A 21,539-nucleotide genomic window follows, 5' to 3' on the forward strand; every position below is an offset into this window, starting at 1 on the left:
ATTTCAGCCATACCCTATCAACAGACTAGCAAATGCAGAAGTTCACAATTTCACAAACACACACATTTGCAAAGCACCATAGTTACTGCATTTTTGGTTTGATATAAACTCTAGCAGAAGGTTAATGTAGGATGGACTCCCAAAAGTGAAGCTTAAAGACAGATTTGAAGTAGGAGGAGCTGTTGATCACATATGCCTGTTGTTAACAGATTTTATTCTTTTAAGTGGTGGCAGAGGGTAAGAAAAGAATGAACGCATTAAAAACTATTGTGAGGAAACTTAGAAACAGGATATTCACTCTCCAGATCTTTCTTACTTCCATGACACTACAAACAAGAATGTGAAATACAGCTTCCTTGCTTCACAAATATAGGCATGTGGAAAAAACAAACAAAAGCAATTTACTATATAAATGTCATAATGTGCACCATCCCTTTCAGCTGGAAGAGGAAAACAAGCATGCAGAAGATCCTAACTTGGAAAAGACCTGCAGGGACCGAGGCCAATTCCTGGCTACACACAGAGTAATTTAAAAGTTAAACCTTATATTTAAAAGCATTGTTCGAACGTTTCCTTAAAATTAACAGGATTAGAGCCTTGATCACTTCCCTAGGGAGATTTTCCAGTGCTTAAGACCTCTCTCAGTGGTCCTAGTATCCCATCTGAACTTCCCCAGTGCATCTGTAAGCCATTCCTTGGCACTGCATCACCAGAGAGGAGATATGGGCATTCACCCCTCCGCTCCTACCCCAGGTTAAGGTTGGCCCTTTTAGCCACTGGGGCACACAGTTGGCTCATCTTGATCTTACTATCATCCAAAACCCCCAGATTGCTTCCTGAGGGCAAGTTTTCAGCCTCTTGTCTGTACACACATCCTGGATGATCCCACCCCTGGATGCAGAAGCTGGCATTTATGCTTGCTACATTTCATATGGTTGGAATGGCCCGGTGCTCCAGTGTGGATGCTGACAGTGTGGTCAGAGAGAAAGTCAGATAAACTTTCCCAGGCATTGTTCTGGGGGGAGCTTGAGGAAGCTCAGAAAAAGAATTAAAATAAACTTTAATCTTTGCAGCTGGTGTTTTGAACTTGTTTACTTGTAAGATGTTTACAAGAAGGGTGCTGTTCCTAATTAGGCAATGAGGTGAGGGATGTTGATTGAGGACCAGTCAGGTCCAGCTTTCTTGGAACAGTCTATAAAAGAATACGATGTCTAAAAAACTTTGCTATTGCCTTCTGAGAAGACCTTGGAGTCTGTCTCACTTCATTTAGCCATCCCCATTATGACAGCGACACTCCCATCTACCAAGATATCTCTGGTATGGCCTCTCTACCCATGGGGGAACTAACAGCCCAGTTTAGTACCACTGGGAAATTTACTTAGTGTGCACTTGACTCCTATGTTCCAGATCATTGAAAAAGGCACTGAAGAAAACTGGTCCTGAAATTGAGCTGTGGGAAACACCACTAGTGACTGGCCAGATGTTACCCCTTTACTACTTTGCTTTGGGCCCAGTCTTTCAGCCAATTGTTCACCCATCCTATGAATGTCTAGCTTTATGCTTGCCCAAAGGACACCGAGACAGCATCAAAACCTTTTTTAAAATAAAAATAACAACAACCAACCAAAACACCTACATATTCACTACCCTCCTTTTGCCCATTAGGTAGATAACATTCTCATAAGAGGATGTTGGGTAAGTAACTCAGTTCTCCCTTCATTAAGTCGTGTCATGTACAACTGATGAATGCATTGTCTTCCAAGCATTTTCAACTAATTACCAGAACATTTCTCTCTACAGTTTTACCAGGCACCAAATCAGACTGACAGTCCTACAACTACCAGGGTCTTCTTTCTTGCCTTTCTCAATAATTGAGTTGATTTGCCAATTTCCAGTTTTCCAGGACCTATCCAGATTCTCAAGACTGTTTATAAAAGAGAGAGGTCTCACAATAACATCAATAACTCTTTTAGTATGCTCTGCTTTATCTCCATTCCTGTCTGTGAGCTAACCAACCTCATCATGTAATAGACTAATGTTTTATTGAGTCCTCCTTTTGCTGTTAACATGATTAAAGCCTTTTTGTGATCCCACATCTTACTGCCTATTTTCAAATACAATGGAGTTTTAAGCCATATGGATTTTCTCCCTGCAGTGATGGTATCTCTGTCATCCTTCTGTGAAACATGATCTTACTTCCAAAGTCCATATACTTTGATGAGCTGGAATTACCTGTTCCTGTGGTCAGGACTAGCTATTTGACTAGCATTTTTGGACCCCAGTTCCTTCAAAAGCAGATTCTGATGAGATCTTACTAACTGCATCATTGAGCTGCCTACAGTCTAGTCTCCCAAAGGCCATGGATGTTTGCTTACAGAACTTTTTCATATCACCAAAGATTTTAAACTTAACCTCTTTGTGGTAACTGGAGTCAAGATAGACGCCAAACATCATTTCATCCACATCCTATTACCCTCCTGGCACACAGCAAGGGCTGCCATCAGCTTCCTGGGGTTCTGACCGTGCATTGAAAACAGATTAAAACCTCCTGTAATTGACTGAAATGGAACAGGGTAAGGACATTGTTCCCTCATCCATAACTCGGAATTAATTCAACTGTGATAATTTGCTGAGATCAATAAGTGCCCAATAAAAAGGGGCAGAACTGCTGAGCAGCCAGTGCTGCTTTTTGCACCAACCAGGGGCCTCAAAGTGAGGAGAAGTTTCCTTCTAAGTTGTACCTGCTGCCTTTGTCATGACTCACAATGACCAGATAATCTTGAAAAGCAAGATGAACAAAAAGGAAGAAAATCAAAATCAAGGGCATGACATGGGCAACTGATTTGTCCAAAGGCTAAGCCAAGATGAATATTCAGTTCTAAAAGTAATAATATACATTAATTTTTTAAAACTGAGTGATGGAACATTTGTGTCTTGGAAGTTAGCTGCTGGATGTATTGAGGGTTTCAAAGAGTCAGGACTACACATTGATAAGCCCAGTTAATAAAATCCAAGCCTATATGTGGGGTACACACACCACAGCTTTAAGACATAAAATTAAAAAAAAAAAAAAAAACAAAAAAAACCCAAGCCACTCATGTTTGGCAAGTTTTTCAGATACTGAAGTTAAACCATGGAAGTTAAAAAATCTAGAAAAGTATTAGAAAATATAAACCTAGTAGCTTACACATAGGTAGTGAAATGAATTTTTGTGGATATTCTCAGTTCAGTCAGAGAGCAAACAAAGGTTTCTAACCAGGCAGAAGCCTGGGAAACAGTTGAAAAAGAATGTAAATAATTCTTTATCTCTCTTGTTGTTCACATTGTTTATAGATAAGTTCTGCCACTGTCTGTCATTCACTGCACAGCAATGGATGAGATGTTTTTACTTCAGGACCAATAGAATTGGTCTGGACAACACTCTTTATACAAAGAGCAGTGTATTTGAAATAAATCAGAGTTCTACATTCTTGCCTTCTGATCTGGAGTCATCTCATACCATCCTGCCTCAACAGCATCAAATTTTGATTTTTTTAGTTTATGAACAAAATACTGAGTAAATGAGAAGCTTCAAATCAGATTACTGAAGCAGCCATTTGAAACCTATTCCACATAGGGACACTGTTCATTTGGCCAGGCCTGGTTTTTGGTGGAGGAAGGCCCAATAGTGGCTTCTGTGAGAAGCTGCTAGAAGCATCCACCATGTCAGACAGAGCCAATCTCTGATGGCTCTGAAGATGGACATGCTGCTGGCCCAATTGGAGAGGCTGGTAACGCCTCTCTGATGACACATTTCAGAAGACAATCAGAGCAGCGCACGCGCGGTTCTTCTCCAGAGGCGGGGAGGCCCCGCGGTGGGCGCCGCGGGCAGGAGGGCAGGGCGGCCGTGGCAGCGTCCCCTCCCTGCGCCCCACACGGAGAGAGGCGTTCAACAGCGCCAGGGCCATGAGCCTGCGTCGGTGAAAACACGGCGAGAGACCCCCTGACGTGGAACCTAGACAAAACTGACCTCTAGGCACTGCAGGACCCCGTAGGAATCTTTGAATTAGTGGAACTTGTTGGCAATGGTACCTGTGGGCAGCAGCGTTTCTTCTAGTCGGAGAAGAGGAGGAAGTGAGGAGAGGTGAGAGGAAACAACATGGCAGCACCAAGGTCAGTGGAAAAAGATGTGGAGAAAGTGCTCGAAGTGTCAGAGCTGAGATTCCTCTGCAGGCTGTGGTGAGGACCAGTGTGAAACAAACTGTCCCCCTGCAGCCCATGAGCTCCACAGGGGATGCAGAGATCCACTCGCAGCCCATGGGAGAAGTGCTCACACTGGAGTGGGTGGATGCCAGAGGAAGCTGTGATCCAGTGGGAACCTGAATGGAAAGAGAGGGCCCTTGCTTCCAGAGATAGAGAGGACTCTTGTTGCCAAACTGGAGCAGCCGATTGATGACTGACCCACAACACATCAGTCTTGGGACAACTCTTTGCCCATGGGAGGGATTCACATTGCAGCAGCTTTGGCAGGACTGCTGCTCATTAAATTAGAGCCACGCTGGAGAAGTTCAGAGAGAACTGTCTCCCATGGGAAGGTCCCTGTGGCATAGCAGAGGAAAGCTTTCTCTCTCTGAGCAGACAGAAAAAGCTCTCTGGTGACAAACTGATCAAAACCAAAACCCCATAACCTGTCTCTCTGCACTGTCACCAGGAAAGAGGGAGGGGCTGGGGGAAAAAAGGTGTTTTAAAGGCTTATTTTACATCTCATTATTCTCCTCTGGCTCTGTTAATAATAAATTTACATTGTACATTTAGATTTGACCTGTTTTGCCCTTGGAGTGTTTTTCCCTGGTCCTCATCTCAAATCATGAGCTCTTAAATTATTTTTTTACCCTCTCCTTTGCCCAGCTGAGAGCAATAAAGGGTGAGCCAATGGCTTTCATGGGTGCCTGGTGTTTGGCCAATATCAAACCACAACAGATACATACCTTAAACAAGCAAAAAAAATCCGTGTTTACTTCCAAGTGAAAAAAACATCACACAAGCCAATGCTTGCATTTTCTTGGACTTTGAAAAATCCAGCTATACAAATTTTAAAAATAAACAAACCCAAAATAGCAACAAATCCCTTTCTGGTCCTTACCTCCCAAAATCATACACAAAAGTAAAAAATGAACAGCAACAACCACTCTTAATATAGCAACGCAATCATCCATACTCAGCCAAGAATTGCTGCCTCTAAATTAAAAACCTTCTCAGACAGAGGGGCTGTAAGGGGTGTTTAACACCCTTTGCCCCACGTCTTGCATTCCTTTCCCTGGAGGAGCCACTGGCTATGTCTCATTCCAGCCAGGCTAGACCCTGGGGTGACTGCACCTTGCTGGGTGCCATCAGAGAGGGGCAGAGGAGAGCCCTGCAGGGCGTTCAGCTGCCAGGCAAAGGTAAGTGTGGGGACCAAAGCAGATGTGCTTTTGCAGCAGGGGTAAAACTACACTTCCTTTGGGAATGGTATGCATGTAAACATTTACCAACAGGATAAGGTCATGCAAGCTTGAGCTCAAAGCCAGGGGAACACGGTGCTCAAATCAAAGTATGTCCAAGGCAAACACTGAAGTCTGGAAAGGGGAAGGGTGATGTCCTCCTTCACTGTCCCTTATTCACTCAGGGGCGTGGTCACAGCTCAGAGACCTATTTTTCAAGCAACAATTTGCAAGAACACAGCTTTTCATAGAAAATGATTGCACTCAGAAAAGTAAACACCTCAATCAGCCAGAAGGCTCATAATTAATATTTGGAATAAATATTGGAAGTTATCAAGGCATCTCATGCAAATACCATGAGTTGCATTTGCACATAGTTCTGGACAATTCAAGGTGCTGACAGGTGAGGTTATGTGTGTTCCTGATGAGCCAAAAAAACCCTGCCCATCTCCTTCTCCCTGCCCGTGTGCTTTGTTCTACCAAGGAGCTGCTGCTTAGGTTCTGCTGCCGGTCTCAGCCCCCAGGAAAAATGAGAACAAGACTGGCAGGTGGGTGTGAAGCTGCAGGACCTTTCAAGCATTCATCTCCCCTCAAACCCCTGGGTTTAGCCTGTCTGCCAACCCCAAGGACACGGAGTCCTCGGGGATGCACGGCGTGGCCTCCAGCTCCCGCTGCGCCGCGCTTCCCGGCGGTTGCCATAGCACTGAAAGGCAAACCTAGCAACAGGCACGCAAGCCTCCCAAGCACACAAGTCCAAAACACATTTTTAAAATAAATTAAATTATCCAGCCTTGCCTGCTACCCCCCACCCAAAAAAAAAAAAAAGTACAACAGGTTTCAAGAAGCTGTTAAGAATGCGCCGTTGTTGTTCAGATGCGCTAGAGAAGGGGTTTAATTACCGCTAAAATTAAATGATAAGTGCTGCGCTGTGACAAAATTAAAGTAGCTTGCAGGAAGATTTGCTTTTCAATATGACTTTTCTAAATCTATTTATCTGGCAGTTATTGACAGTATAAGTAGTTCTGTCAGGCATCAGACAGCAAAATAAGAGTTTAGCTTTTATTTTAGGCTTTTTGTCTTGCAACTCAGATTTTGTGGGAAAAAAAGTGGTAGTACAGCAATTTATTTGTTTATCTTAGTATCACAATCAGAGATTATTTGTGCCTGTTAAAAATCAATCCCACTACAGCTCAGGATCTTTACCTTCCATTTTCTTGTGCCTATCAACATGATTATTGAATACATACCTTGCCTCCAGTGCCTTCAGAGGTGTATAAACTTTGCTTCCAAAATTCTCTATTATTTCAATCTTATGCCTATCAACATGATTATTGAATACATATCCTGTCTCCAGTGTCTTCAGAGGTGTATAAACTTTGCTTCCAACATTCTCTATTTTTTCAGCTTCAGAGCCTTGCATAGTAATATTTTAACTCTGTGACATGTAGTTTAAGAAACAGTCTATGGAGGAAGCTAAGGGCATAAAACATTTGATTTCTGCAAATTTCACACAGTTAAGTATGTTTTACACAAAAGTACAGCCATTTCATAAAATGGATATAAAGTTCTATAAACCAAACAGACATGAAGGCAGATTGAAGAAATAGAGGAATGTCCTGCTGTTATTACCTTCTCTCCATTGAAGGGTTTTTCCCTGGCTCAGATTATTTTTTTCCTGAACAAAACATATTTACAGAAGGAACCCTTTGAGTAATCATTCTTTCCCTCTGAAATCACAGGTTCTGAACTGTGTGAAGATCCTTAGAGGGATAATTCCAACAAAAATGCCCTACCAGGTTTTGCAACTCACTTCTTTTGTGATATTCAGGCTGAATGAAGTGGTTCCATTCACTGCCCTTAGAAATTTCATTGGGATTGATTTGACTTGTTTATCTGTTATGAAAAATTACTTACATAAATAAAACATTTCTCATTCAAGAATCTGAAGGGACAACACAATGTTGTACTGAGTCCCTAAGGGAAGAAATCTCATGTTCATCCTTACAAAATTTACCCACATATCAACTTGGGGAGAGAAGGTGAGCAAGAAAGACAAATTTCCCAAGTGCTAAGGAGCAGTGCTCCTCAGAGGAGAGTGCAAAAACTGGATTGAGTATATCTGTGTGTCAACACCAAATAAAATATAATTATGCATTTTAGAGTTTCATCATTAAAGTAAACTTTGAAACACTATTTTTTTTCTCCTGCCTGCCCTCAGCATGGTCATGAGCCTCCCCACAAGTGCAAAGCAGCATGCTCAGAGGCTGATTAGAAACTTTTTGAAGGTTGTAATTTCATTCAGTATCTCCCCTGATGAATGCTGACTGTTCACATTTATGTTGATATATCTGGAATCACAACTCATTAAATTGTTTCCATCTGCAATTGGTCTTTTCAGGGAAGGTGCCTGTGAATTAGAAACCCTTCCCCCTCACACACACTTACTAGAGACAAATATTAGAATCAAGATAGTAACACTCGTGGCAAGTCAAGTACACACAGAAATAATACCATCTGGCACAATTAGTCAGCCTGAGGGCTGGTTAATGAACTGTAATATACACAATCGAGCATGCATACTGAAGTTGCAATTCTTTATGATACCCGTGGACATGTAAATTCAGCAGGGGACATAAGAAGCCTTCCTAGCATATAATTTATTTAGGGTTTCTTTTTGGTATGCACAAGAATTGGAATGAAAAGCTTTTCTCCAAGACAATTCTGCATACCTCTTGCTGTTTCTGTAGCAATAAACAAATGAATTTTGGGGTTTATATATGGCAGAAACAGTAAGAGACGTCTAGTTCAGACAGAGGTTTTGATAGTTTTCAGCACTGCACAAACACAGACACGCAGAAAATAAATTTGGGGATTCCACCATCAAATTTTGATCTGAGCATTTTTTGCTGTGCATCAAGAATGATGAATATCACCATCCTCTGCACCTCATTCTTCTCCATACAATAATTAGCAGTGCCTGAGAAGTCAGCTCTAACATGATCATCCAACTCCCCTCCACAGATACCATTGCAGGACCCCATCATCTGGCTGCCACTGAGAAAATTTGCATCTTAATGTGTCACTCCAGAGCTTCTCCTGCTAGCTCTGCTGTGGCAATATTTCTGTTTAAATCCTCTTTTTGTCAGGGCTTCAGCACTCATAGTCACAGAGAACACTGTACTGTATGAACATGCACTGTATGTGCCACTGAGATGGCACTGTGTCCTGACTCTTCATCAAAAATAAGAGTTAAAAAAACCTCACACAGATTTTAATAAATTAACCATGTGCACAATCGGCACCAAATTAACATGATGGCACCAAAATAACTTTCTGCAAAGTTGCAAAGGCCTCTGATACGGTGTATGCACATCTCTACAGCAAACATACATCTGTGTTGGAAAATCATATTTATTCAACTCTATTATATATATATATATATTATGTCTTGCTTATGTCAACTACGTATATTTCCTCAAAAGGCACACAAATTTTATGCAAATATTTCTGGCATCTGTGAGGTGCCAAATCCTTAACAACTTATTGGGCAATGTTATAAAGGGAGAGAATTCTCCTTGTGCCTTACCTACTGCTTTCTCCACTGTACTGTGCGATTTTCCTCAAAAATAAAGACTTATTTGTATACAATAATTATGTAGTAAAAGGAGGAGCCATGAAAAGAGTGAAGAACAAAGCAAAACATACTGGTCTATGAAAGTTTAGGCTGGCAGAGCTAGAGGGCTGTGTCAGCACATTTCACCTGCTGGCACAGGTCAACACTTGTGCATATCTAAATTGACAAAATAGACTAAAACCTCTGCAGAGCAGCTATAGGTAAACTTATCCATTCCTTCCTCCTTCCACAGCACTAAGTCCTATATTTTCATAATTATTTAAATGTTATTGAGTTAAGAGAAACTGGCCTGCTTGAGAGAGATTATTTGGGTCAGTTTTTATTTCTCATTTAACACAAAACCTGTCTTAGAAAGCTTCTTTCTAACCTCCCTCAGTAGATACTGAGGAGCCCTGTTTGGAAGCCCAAAAGGGTAACAATACATCATCTCAATAAAAGGCTGAGGTTTATCTTCTGAAGAAGGAAGAAGAACTCACCATCAAACACTACTTTGGCAAACAAAATCTCCCTTTCATTTATGAAGTCCCCAGTTCATTTATGTTCTCTGCAGGCAGCATTGGTTCCCAGCACATGACTGAAATGAAGGCATACAGAAGGTATATGCCCATATCATTAACCACTGCATTTATTTACAGAGGGAGAAAAGGAAATTATGCCAGGCTCACTTCTGCACATCAGCACCAGGAAGCTGCTTCAGTCTCAAGAGCACAGATCACTTCCAGCCCTGCTCCCCTGGAGCTAAACAGCCTCATCTCATCCTTCAGCCACAGCAGCTCAGCTGGGCTGCTCGAGGAGTGCTCCTGCTTTTTGGAATCTGAGGTATTGATGATTCTGAGATTGTAGAAAGTCTCTGTCTGTCAGCCCCACTGCCAAAGCAGAAGCCATAATTGGTCTGTGCTGGTTCAAGGTTGTTTATTCTGTTTATCTCTAACATGTTCTGCTGCCCTGCCCAGCTCTGTCCTGCAGGGCAGCGTGTGGGGCTCTGCCCTCAGTGGGATGTGACAAACATTAAATACCAGAAACTCCCTGGGCTGGATTTACAAGAACGTGCCAATATCTGTCACCTACGTTGGACAGTGTGTCCCCAGCCTGAACCAACAGAAAAATGCCAACACCACAGTGAGACATGGAGGGCATGAAGAAGGAGAAAAAGGACAAGACACACCCAATTTCCTCCATCTTGTCCCCTTTGGACCCCTCATCTAGAATCCTAAAATTTTACTTTTGAACCCATGCCACACTTAATTATTGCTGATATCAAACCCTCAGAGCTGGTAATTCATCCTGTAAGATTGCAAACTCTTTTCCATGTCCAGAGATCACAGCCAGTGTCTCTGGGGGCTCTGTCCAGGGGGGTTCCTGACCCCTGCCAGGGTCCCAGGGCAGCCAGAGGGAAGCCCTGCATTCCCACACCTGCTGACTTACTGTAAAACCTCCCTCTGTAAATACATGATCAGTGCTTCTGCTGCTCTCCCTGTGCTCCCTTAGACTGCCAAGGGAAATGCAAGTCTGCTTCATAGACCAAAAGTCCTTTACTGATGCATGGTTTATTTGTATTGACCAATTTAGTGCAATTATTCATAATAATACCTATAAGGAGTTGCAAGACATGAGAAGGAAGAGATTGCCACAGACAAAATTCAGGGCTAGCATGGGGATTCTGTGGGTCGCTTAAAATTAATTTGTTTGAAAACCAGAAGCACTTTCATTAATTCATTTACCTGTTGAAGATAGTGGTGAGAAGTGCTAAACATTTCATTTTGAATAGAAATCTGTACCTTCAGCTGAAATTAAATACTATTTTGAAAGACTGCTTAAAGATTGGATTGAGTTATTCTAGAACTTTTGATAATAGCAGATAACTCAGAACTTGCATTCTTCACAAAACTGCATGCATGCCTAATTTCTTGGACTAATCTAAATATCAAGGTTTTCATTACAGTGTCTGTCTTCATGTTCAGTTTTTCACTTCAGCATGCATTATTTTGAATTTTAGAGTTAAAACTTTGAAAATCTCTCTGTTAAGAGAAAGTCTAAGTCCCGAATGCAAAGGATGAAAAGCAAAGATTAAATCCTTGTTTCCAAACAAATATACAAGTCTTCAATTCAATTGATTTTTGGGGTTTTTTTGTCAGTTTATATGCAATATTTACGCTGGCCTGGTAACACTGCAACATGATGAAATGTCTTGTACTTCACACTGCAATTCTCTCAAGGTACCAGGAAATTGAAGTAGTCTGTGTCCAATTACCAAGGAAGAGCAAAACAAAACACTTTTTAATTGCCTTGCTTCCTCAGATGCACAATGGCACTCACATTTGACTAAATGCCATTTACAGTGTGAGACCTGGGTCTTGGTCCAGGTCCTTATCACCTGGTAATCTGCTGCATTAATAGGAATACAATAGTAATAAACTGAAATTACTCAACATTTCAGCAAAATTATTTGAAAAAAAAGACACTCACTAAAGCGTAAAAGAAATCCATCCCTTCTACAATAGAAATTAACTGAAGTTAATTATATGCAGTTTTCTTAGGTATAAATGGATTTGTGATGAAGTTATACTGACAGACCTTTAATTCTTCCCTAACACACTGAGTTTTGCTCTTCTGGTTTTTTCCCTTCCCTTGTTCCAGTGCCAGTTCACAAATTCCCAGCTCTTCATAATTCTTTGTTTCATTCAAAGCTATGGACTAACAAAACAAAGTTCCTTCTGCTTTATAAACAGACCTTCTGTTGTCTGTGCATATTGTTGTAGGAATGGCTGCATGAGTGAGGTTAGGAAAATATCCCTTGAATTTAGTTTATCTCAGAATTGGCACTGAGGAAAGCCAGCTTAGGAAGTAAGGCATGCACAGAATGATTCTTCTTCTTGTGGATTCTCTAGATTTGGCAAACTAGCTGTTCATGGTCTGAAGATTGCCTTCAAATTTCATATGTTATTGCCACTAATGAATTTCTTTATGAATTACTCTGTTGCTCTAAATAAGTTTGCTGTTGTGGCCTTTATGGCTTCTTAGTGTATATTAATAGTATATGTTCACCATTGGTAAATTATGAAAGAAAAAGAAATTTCCATCAAGCTGGTTTGTTGTTGAAGAATTTGAGTTTTTATTTCACCAACTTGTGTTATTGTCATTAGAAGTACCAAATATTTACATGTCTTGTCATGACATTGTGCTAGATCTGCCAGAGGGAAAATGTTGGTCCATGCACTAAAAGAAACTGATCTGTTTGGACACCAACCTGGAAGACTTCAAAAATTGTTGTAAGTACCTTTCAAGCTATATTGTATCACTGAGTCAAAGGGCAAGCTCCTCTTATGGATGCAGTAAAAAAGTACTGCCTACTACACTTTTATTTTTCTTGGAAATTTCCATTCAAATCTTGACCCACAGTGACCCTCGTTAGCTCATAAAAGCCAGCTAGATCCCAGCTCAGGATTCAGTTGCATAGTGGATGTACGTTTGATCTGCTTTCTATGGATTTTTAGAAAGCAAACCTTTTCCTACCATCACAAATGTGCACTTACAGAAATGCATGCTGATGCATGCAATGTGCAGATGATGGGAAATGCATCCCTCTTTCAATTACTGAGATGCACAAAAGTGATCTGGAAAAGTCAGTTTGCCATGAGACATTTGAAGAATGAAGATAGCTCAGCTAAACATTGAATAGTTTCTCTTTCCCAAAGAAATCTCTTTGTCTTCTACTTAATATATCACAATTTCTCTTCTTGCTCTCCCCTTTGCTCATTGTGGTAAGCTCATGTTTAAGATACATCAGCAGAGGCAAAAACATGGTAGACCTACAGATAAAAACAAGGAGAGAGCAGGAGGGTCCCCATATTTGAATAGGATTGCCATGGGAGAAGTGGCTTTAATTTTGCAGAGCTATTTCCACATGAAATTCTGCTGGTCCCTCCTTAAAGCTTCTGTCAAAAACATTCATCTACAAATAAGCCAGGTAATTACATTTCCAAGCAACTTGTTTCTGACAGATTGTCCTACATCTTGTTTGCAACAGTCTGTGAGGGACTAAGACAAAGCTAAATTATAGGGAGATGCATTTAGAGGGTTAATTGCTTACTGCTTGCAACCAGACTTTTAAAAGACCTGGAATCTGCATATGTGTATGAAGATTTTTAAATGACTGAAGAACCAAAATAGTGAGTTTTTCTCTCTCAATTTCAAAATCTTCAAAAACAAACACTGCATCACTCTTTTTCACAAGAATCAGAACAAATCGCTCCTGCTGCTTGCCAGTCTTCCTATGACACTGGAAATTATTCAGGCTCATCTCTGAGGCTTGCTCTGAGATAGTAAGATAGAGAGGCACTTGGCAGCAGCTGTTAACCCACCTGCAGAGACAACTTCTGTCTCATTTCATCCCCTGAATTGCTCAAGCCACCAGACTAATGTTTACTTGTTCACAATCAAAGGCACCACATGGCCCTCTGGGACTGTGCAAGAAAGGAATGTTAGAGCTTCCAGGGCCTGAAATCAAGCTGTTCCCCTTGTTTAAATATTGGGCAGCTATTAAGCTGCATATCATGGAATGCCAAAATAGCTAACCCAGGGCTGCAGTAAACCCTCCCTGACACCGTGTACACAACCAGTCTCTGCTAACAGCTGTTTCTGTACTGGAAACCCTAATTGAATGTTCACCACCATCCCAATTTGTGATCATTTTCAGAGGAAATAACCATTGAATCAGTAACACTCAATACTGAAAGCTGTGTTTTAGAGGATTAATTTGCCTGAGAAGTGGTTATTGTTAGAAAAATAACATATATTGAAACCTATTCAAAAAAACTGACATTCACTTCCTCTTAATTGTTATGTCCTTGGAAATTACCTCTGATAACAGCTATTATTTCTTTCCTTCTGGACAGCTAAAGGTGACAATAATTCTGAAAAGTAAACACATTTAAGACTGACAGGCAGCATGTTAGCATGAAGCCTTGAAGGGCATTTGTCTGTTGGTATCGCTTCATAGCAATTATCACTACCAAATATCAACTGTTTTTTTTTTATTTTGTCATAAACAAGCTAACAATAGAATGATAAGAATTAAAAAAAAACCCAACATTATTTTTTACGTTAAGGGTATTGACTGCCTTGGGAAACAAGAAACCTCACTACATAGAAAGCAATTCTACCAGAGAAATAAAAATAAAACAAAGCTAAGAAAGCGAGCTTCAAAAGCTGAGAGCCGGTAGCAGTATTTATGGTTTTTTTTTTAATCAGAAAACATTAATTGCCATGCATATAATTTACTCATGAAACTCCAGAAAGCCAGAACCTACTTTCACTCTGGCTACTCAAGGAAGCCAAACTTGAGAGAGTCACTGGGAACTGTTGCTTTTACTGGGCTGGTGCAGCCCAGTGTGGAAGAGGAGCAGGAATTTCCCAGGCATGAAGGTCACTTCACTTTGTGATAACAAGCAGTCTGAAAAACAAGAATGATCCAAACTGCTGTCTTGATGGCTGAAAAGCCACAAGCCTTAGAAATTTCTCATTTAATTTTTTTTTCTGAGCATCCCCAGAGTCAACACGCAGCAAGTCCAAACCAACCAAATCCAGGGCTGGTTTCTGCCTAAAAGGACAGAGGAACAAGCCAAGAGAGTCACACCAGCCTCTATTTGGAGCAAAAATTAAGTTTCACATCTTTTATCTAATCTTAGTCCAGATATACAAAGGTTGCAAAGTGTTATTTCTAGGTAGGATATTTACTGTTTGATACCTAAATATTAAACTGTTGAAGAATAACAATTTACCTACTTGGAGAGGGTAACCCCAAGGAATCCAACAAAATAACACAGCACCTATATTTTTCCTATATATGATTTGGATTTTCTCAGCTGCTCTCACAAACACACTATTTACCAGCTTCTGTTAGTTTGTACTGTCTATTGAAGGAAAATGTCCTTTATAAGGCAAAGGCAACCATCACCTGACTTTTTGCTGAGTGACACAGGCTACCTTTTTTGCCCAGTGTAGTGACTAACTATGGTTCCCACTTCTCCCTAACTCAGTTTCCTACCATAATATAGATTAGGTCTTAACTTACACTTGGAAAACTTCAGAATTAGGCTGTGGAAATTAAAGAAATGCAGTAAGAAGGAATGAGATTACCCAGAAACAAACATTCAACTATTTGGTGCTTTAAATGTATACTAGCATTTCAACCAAATCACTGCTATTGAGTAGTTCCTGTTTTGGAATTCTGCTCATCAGCTCAAGTTTACCAGCTTTTGTTCATGATTTCTACTGTGGTTAATAAGCCCTTCCTCAGAAGCAAAGTCTGTTTTGTAAAAACCAACTGCTACCTTGTATGTTTGATTCCATTATAGGGAGCAACAAGATGTTCTCTGGCATAGTGGCCTATAGAGGAAAAAAACCTAAACGAAATGTCATTTACCCTGTAAAACAATTATTTTTTTAATCTCTAAACTGCTCAGATTTTTTTTTTTTCCACCACCTGTGATTCTACCCTGGTTCCTAAGCCACATATAGTTTTGTCTGCTCCCCCTGCATGACCCAAAAAGGAAATGTAATTTTTCTCCTGCTGCCCTCTCTGCCTCATCTGCCCATCCCCAAGGGGCCACCTCAAAGCACTCCCTACTCCTGATCCCCCCCCACCTTCTGTCTCACAACTGCAAGAAGTGATTCTTCTGGATGCCATACTTTTTTCCACAAATCAAATTTTGCTGTGTTTCACAGTAGAAGAGAGACATAGTATTTTTTGATTTCCTCTGCCACCTTTTTGCAAAATCAAAATAAATGGCCACACAGGATTTCACAGTTCTAGGTTTTAAGTTCAGATTTCCAAAACACTTTTCATTCAAATTCCTAGAATTATTTCCTGACATATAAAGAACTATTTTCCCTATCTTTCACCCAGGAAACAGAGGCAGTCAGTATAGGAAATGAAAAAAAAAAAAAAAAAAAGGTGATCTCTCCTTATTTCCAGCTCTTTCATGAAGACCACACTTCCTGATCCTTCAGCCAAGGCAAGTAAAAGTCTTTACTTTTAAACATGCTTATGATTGTGCATGCAGTAAATTTGACAATAAGGATCTCCCAGAAAACTGAAGGTCAGTAAAATGTGAACTAGTAAAACTAGTTGATGCCACAACAAGGTTACTTTATGATTTTCATATTGAAGTAAAAGAGAAACACTGCTTTTGATAGATAAATGGATAGTTTAAAAAAATGACACTGTGTTCATTAAATTTTCTTATTTGGCTTTTCAAATGCATTATACAAAGCTCTTACACATGAGATGATGCAATTTTTGTACTTATTAAGAATATCTTAGGATAAATATTCAGCCTTTCGGGAAAAGTTTTTATTGCAGAGACTGTCTATTCCCTAAATTGCGTTGGGAGTAGCTGAGGAAATGAATCACCTAAGATTGATGCTCTCTGTCTTTGGACTAGCTTATGCTGGATCTTATCTGGAAACATTGATCTATAAGGTCACTTAGCTTTATAAGAAAGTATTTTTTAATCTGATTTATGAAGTTCTGTGGGCTTCAGACTGTGATTATAAAAGTGCTGTGCAGTAACACTTGGTTCTCTTAAGAAGCAAGACAAATTAATGTCTATTAACTTACTTATAATCATAACAGGCAGATATTTCAGTGTTGATTTTCCAGAGACTTCTAATTAAAAGCAATTTATGAATAATAATGTCAGCTGTACAATTCTGTGCCTAGAATTCTATGCCTACAAGATAGATAAAGATGCCCAAGTCAGATAAAAGGGTATGTGAGGATTCATAGCTGATGAGAAATGAACAGTGGTCTAAGAAATGGCCTATACTGAAATGAGCAAAAGCTACTCAGGAATTACCCAAAGCAGCAGAACATCTCTTACAAACAAAAAAGCTCAACTTCTATAGTTTTCATTTAAATAAGATTTTTTAAGCCTATGATTTTATTTCCAGGGAGACTTACTTTAAAATTATCTTTGGGAGGGATTTTTTAGATGGATTAACATTTTTAATAGAAAGTTACACTGGCATTCTGAAATCGATTGAAATCACTCCTTGCTCATCATTGCCCATCCTGGTTGGGCTTGAGTGCTGAAAATTTTGCATAAGATCACCTTCCCTTGAAACAGGCATTAAATAGCAACAAAGTGGACAAAAGAAAGGAATGGGAGAAGGATTCTGATGCCTTTCCTAGGTAGCTTGCCAGGCAGTCATGTTTGCTGAACCACCCTGTCTTCCACTGAGCAGAGAGATAATTTCCTACAAGTCATCCACAAAGCGGAGTACTTCCACAAGTTACTCAGTATTATTAAAAAGCTCCTCAGCTGTCTTCAGCAATAGTTCATATTTATGTATGTTTTAATGTTCTCTAATCTCCTAAAAATGGAAATCTCAGCGGGGAACACTTGGGCTTTCCTTTATTTGTCACCCTTGTGAAATCCCTGCTCTTGCACCAAGATACATCTACAAACAGGTATTTAGTATATTTGGTGCTAAATAAAACTCTGTTCCTTTCATCATCCCAATATTTAGCTATTGATGGGAAAAATAGAACAGAGTGTGGATTTTAAGGGAAAAATGAAGCTATTCTGAATGCATGTCTTCTGCTAGATCTTGTCGTCTAAATACTTATGAAACCAGCATATTTCCATCTGCAGTGTTTAAATCCTGGCTTTCTGAGGGAAATTCTTTGCAGGGTAAGATGGTGTTGGAACCCAAAATGTCCCTCAGACATTTTTAGAGGTTCCAGGCCTTGGTCAGAAGCATTTGAGACCCTGGCAGGCAGCTGCAAACAGCTGTGATTTTGAGTTTGAGCCATGGAATGAGTTACCAACTTTGAAGGTGGAACAAGCAGTCACAAAGGGCTAGATAGTATAGTAAAAGTAGTTACAAAGTAGAGGGGAAATTTTTTAGTATTGTACAGGGGGGTTTAGCACCTGTCCAGGGGGATTTTTACTTTGTCCATGGGGGTCAGAAGTTCTAAGATGGAGGAAAATGGGCTGATCCTGTTTTTCCTCCTTCTTCCTTGCCTCCATGTTCTTGGTGATGCTGGCACTTATGGATTGGTTTAGAGTAGAAAAGCACTTTGTAATATAGGTAGTAGGTATTGGGGGAAAACTATAAACATGTAATACGTAATGTACCATATAAAAGGTAGAAAAATCACCATTTAATACAGGTAATAGACACTGGGGAAAAACTGTAAACATGGAACACGTAATGTACCATATAAAAGACAGCAGCAGCCCTGGCGGGGAGAGAAGAAGCAGTCAGGGTCAGAGAGGATGTCAGGGGGTGTGTGTGCCTCTGCCTGAGCTGTGAGCAAACCACAGCAGCCCCAGAAGAAAATCTTTTAGATAACTTGCAATAAACTACCTTGAGACTGAACAAGAGGCTGTGGAGTTTTTCTTTGGAAGCTCGTGTTGGAGGAGAGACTTTTCCACCACACGGGACCCCTGAACCAGGCTGGGGGTTCCCACAAGATGGCATTGCTAAATCCTGAAATTCAAGATTCTGGCAGCCAGACTAGCTGTTGTTTCCTTCTTCATACAGTGTTAACACTACTGCAACCCATTTGTGCTGCAAGTACAGAAGCATTCAAGTCAAGAGAGTCCCAAACGTCACCCTTAGCCTGGTCTGTGGTGCACGAATTTCCCAGGTGAGAAAAGAGCCCAGGAATTAGACAGAGTCTCCCCCCAGCCCCTGCTCCTTGTGCAGGCTGTTGTCAGCTGCAATTCCAGCATGAACACCACCACAAAGCTCCCTCCTTCCAGAGGGACACGCTGGCTGTCCCCAGCTTCAGACACAAGCCCCCCTCGCCCCCATCTCTTACAATGAAATCAAAGTCCTAACGTGATTTAGGAAAAACAATTCCTGGTGCAGGATTAGCAAGTGCTTTTACAGCAGCAGTAAGCATTAAGGGGCTGGCTGGCATCCCATAGAGATCACCATTATTCAGCCTGGTTCAGCACAATTCTGCTTGTACAACGCATTCACTGTATTTTTGTTCCCACATTTCTTCATTATTGGCTGTATTAGCATGAGAACAGGATTTCTGTCAGTTAGAACTGTATGAAAGTTTACAGATTTTCCTCACAGGGCATCCTGCGAGTATTGTCTTTGATTTTATTCTAATTTATTCTGAGTCTGCCCAAGTTTTGTTTTGAATTCCCAGTCAAATTCATTGAAGCTAACAATGTAGACCAATATGGCAAAAAAATTTCCCACAACAGGACATGTCTTTTCATCTATTTTGCTTGAAACTATCACAAAATTCCTGAAAGTGCCTTCTGTCTTTTAGAATATGCCCATCAAATCAATTAGTGCCCATTACAACTATCACCTGCCCACATAACATGTGCAACCTGATTTTTATCCCAGGAAACTCAAAGAGAAAAAGAGAGTTCAGACAGGGAGTTTGGTCTTTTAAAAAGGCTGCAATAAAACTTAAAAGTACTCAGCTGACATTCTTGTTTGCTCCTAAATGCAAAGCCTATCATTTCTGTCTGTTCATAAATATTTTGAAATGAGAAACACCAGGTTACGTGGCAATCTCCTTACAAGAAGTCATCAAAATTATGTAATCATCCATCAACAATCATCTAATTCCTAGTTTTCTGACACAGTTATTGATGTACTTCACTGCTTTATTGCTGTGTTTTCAAATGGATATTTTAATTCAATAGTATATAAATGGTTGTATTAAGGCCAGCTTTCAAGGTTCAGACATGTCTGGGAATGCAAAAATCAAAAGGCAAGCTCTAGTAATCAAAAACATGTTCAAAGCAAATGGAAGACCTAGCTGTCCTAAACAAGGACTGCCAATAGGACCCAGTTTGAACTGCTATTGTTTTCCACTCCCTTCTGACCAAAAAGGATTTTTTTTTAATGTATTTTGTTTGCCATTACTCAAATTTGTTTTCTGCTCTGTGATAGAGCTGAAATAATTGCCTAAACAGTGCAATTTGAGGTCATGACAACAAAAGAGAAGAATAAATTTAAAACCATAAGGCTCTAATACACTGAATAACGCGCAGGGCTTTTCTAGAGACATTTGTTTATTGATTACCACAACAGTGAGGGTTTCATTACCTTTAAAAACTACCTTTTAACCAGGTGTGAATTGAACACCTCACAAGAGCCTTTGACTTGTGCCCTGCTCCCCGGGGATGCTGACTGGCCCACCAGAGCCACAGGTGTTTTTAGCTGAGTTAAAACCACTGTTCTGCTTCCTCTTTCAGGATATGTCTGGACTACTCTGAAGATGGAGAAGCTCACTCTAATTCACAGAAAAGAATTAACATAACAATTATAGATGCTTCTTTTGGTTCTGCTCTACATTTAAGACCAGCTGACAGGTACAAAGGAAAGAGCAAATGTTTCTCCTTGGTATATTGTGCTATGCATGTTTTTCCTAAAAAACTTGGAAGCTTGAAAGTCATTTCCATAAAAACATACAAATATCATCTGCTCATAGAAATTAACACCTCTCCAGTAAAGAAAAGGTAATTCTCTCCTTCACACCTCATACTTTCACTTTGTGCATTATAGAAATATTTGGACTAATGCAAAGAGCTATAACCACAACACATGGGTCACTCCAATGACATCACAAAAGCAAAGTTTTGACTATTCTTTTTATGGTTTGTATTAAACCCCTCAGGCTAGTTGCTTGAAACACTGCTGTTTCTGCAGATCATCAGATTTAATAAAGGAAAAGCATACATAAAGAATAAAGCATTAAAATCCTGAAAAAATCAAATAATCTAAAGAGCTATCCTAGGAAAATATTTTTACTAGCCTACTCATACAACTTTGCAACACATAAAACTACATCCCAATATTTGAGATTTTAGAAACTGTTACTCAGAGAAAAATCCACAGCGGTGGATAAATATGAAATTAGTAGTCAAATAGGATAGATAGTCAATCAGTAGTCAATTATGGTATTTTCATATGATTTCATATTTATCCACCACTTAATCAAAAAATATACCAAATAAGGTGCCACTCATAAGCAGTTCTAACAGAACTTGAATATATTGGATAGCTTATTTAGTATTTCTTATAAACAAGAATTTGATTTCTTTTTTTGTAGCATGAATGATTCACGATAAAATCTTTTGAAAAGGAACATAAAAACAATACATCTATTGAAAAGGAACATAAAAAAAAATCACGAGCTATTCAGCTTCTGTTTCAAATGGGTGAAGTTTGGGGAGATCTACAGGGAGGTTCTGTTCTAAGATCCAAGGAGAGGTGCATAACACAATCATACAATTTCAGATTTTCATATACAGAGAGGACAAACTATCACAAAGATATTTCATACCAACTGGCAGAGAGATTTTTGAGATTGAGATTTTTTTGAACTAGAGACTTTTATTTCCAATGGCCAGCACTTCATATTTTTCTATTTAAAAATATTTTATCTCCATATGAATTTC

The sequence above is a fragment of the Lonchura striata genome, chromosome 2, assembly GCF_046129695.1.
Source record: "Lonchura striata isolate bLonStr1 chromosome 2, bLonStr1.mat, whole genome shotgun sequence".
Classification (NCBI taxonomy): Eukaryota; Metazoa; Chordata; class Aves; order Passeriformes; family Estrildidae; genus Lonchura; species Lonchura striata.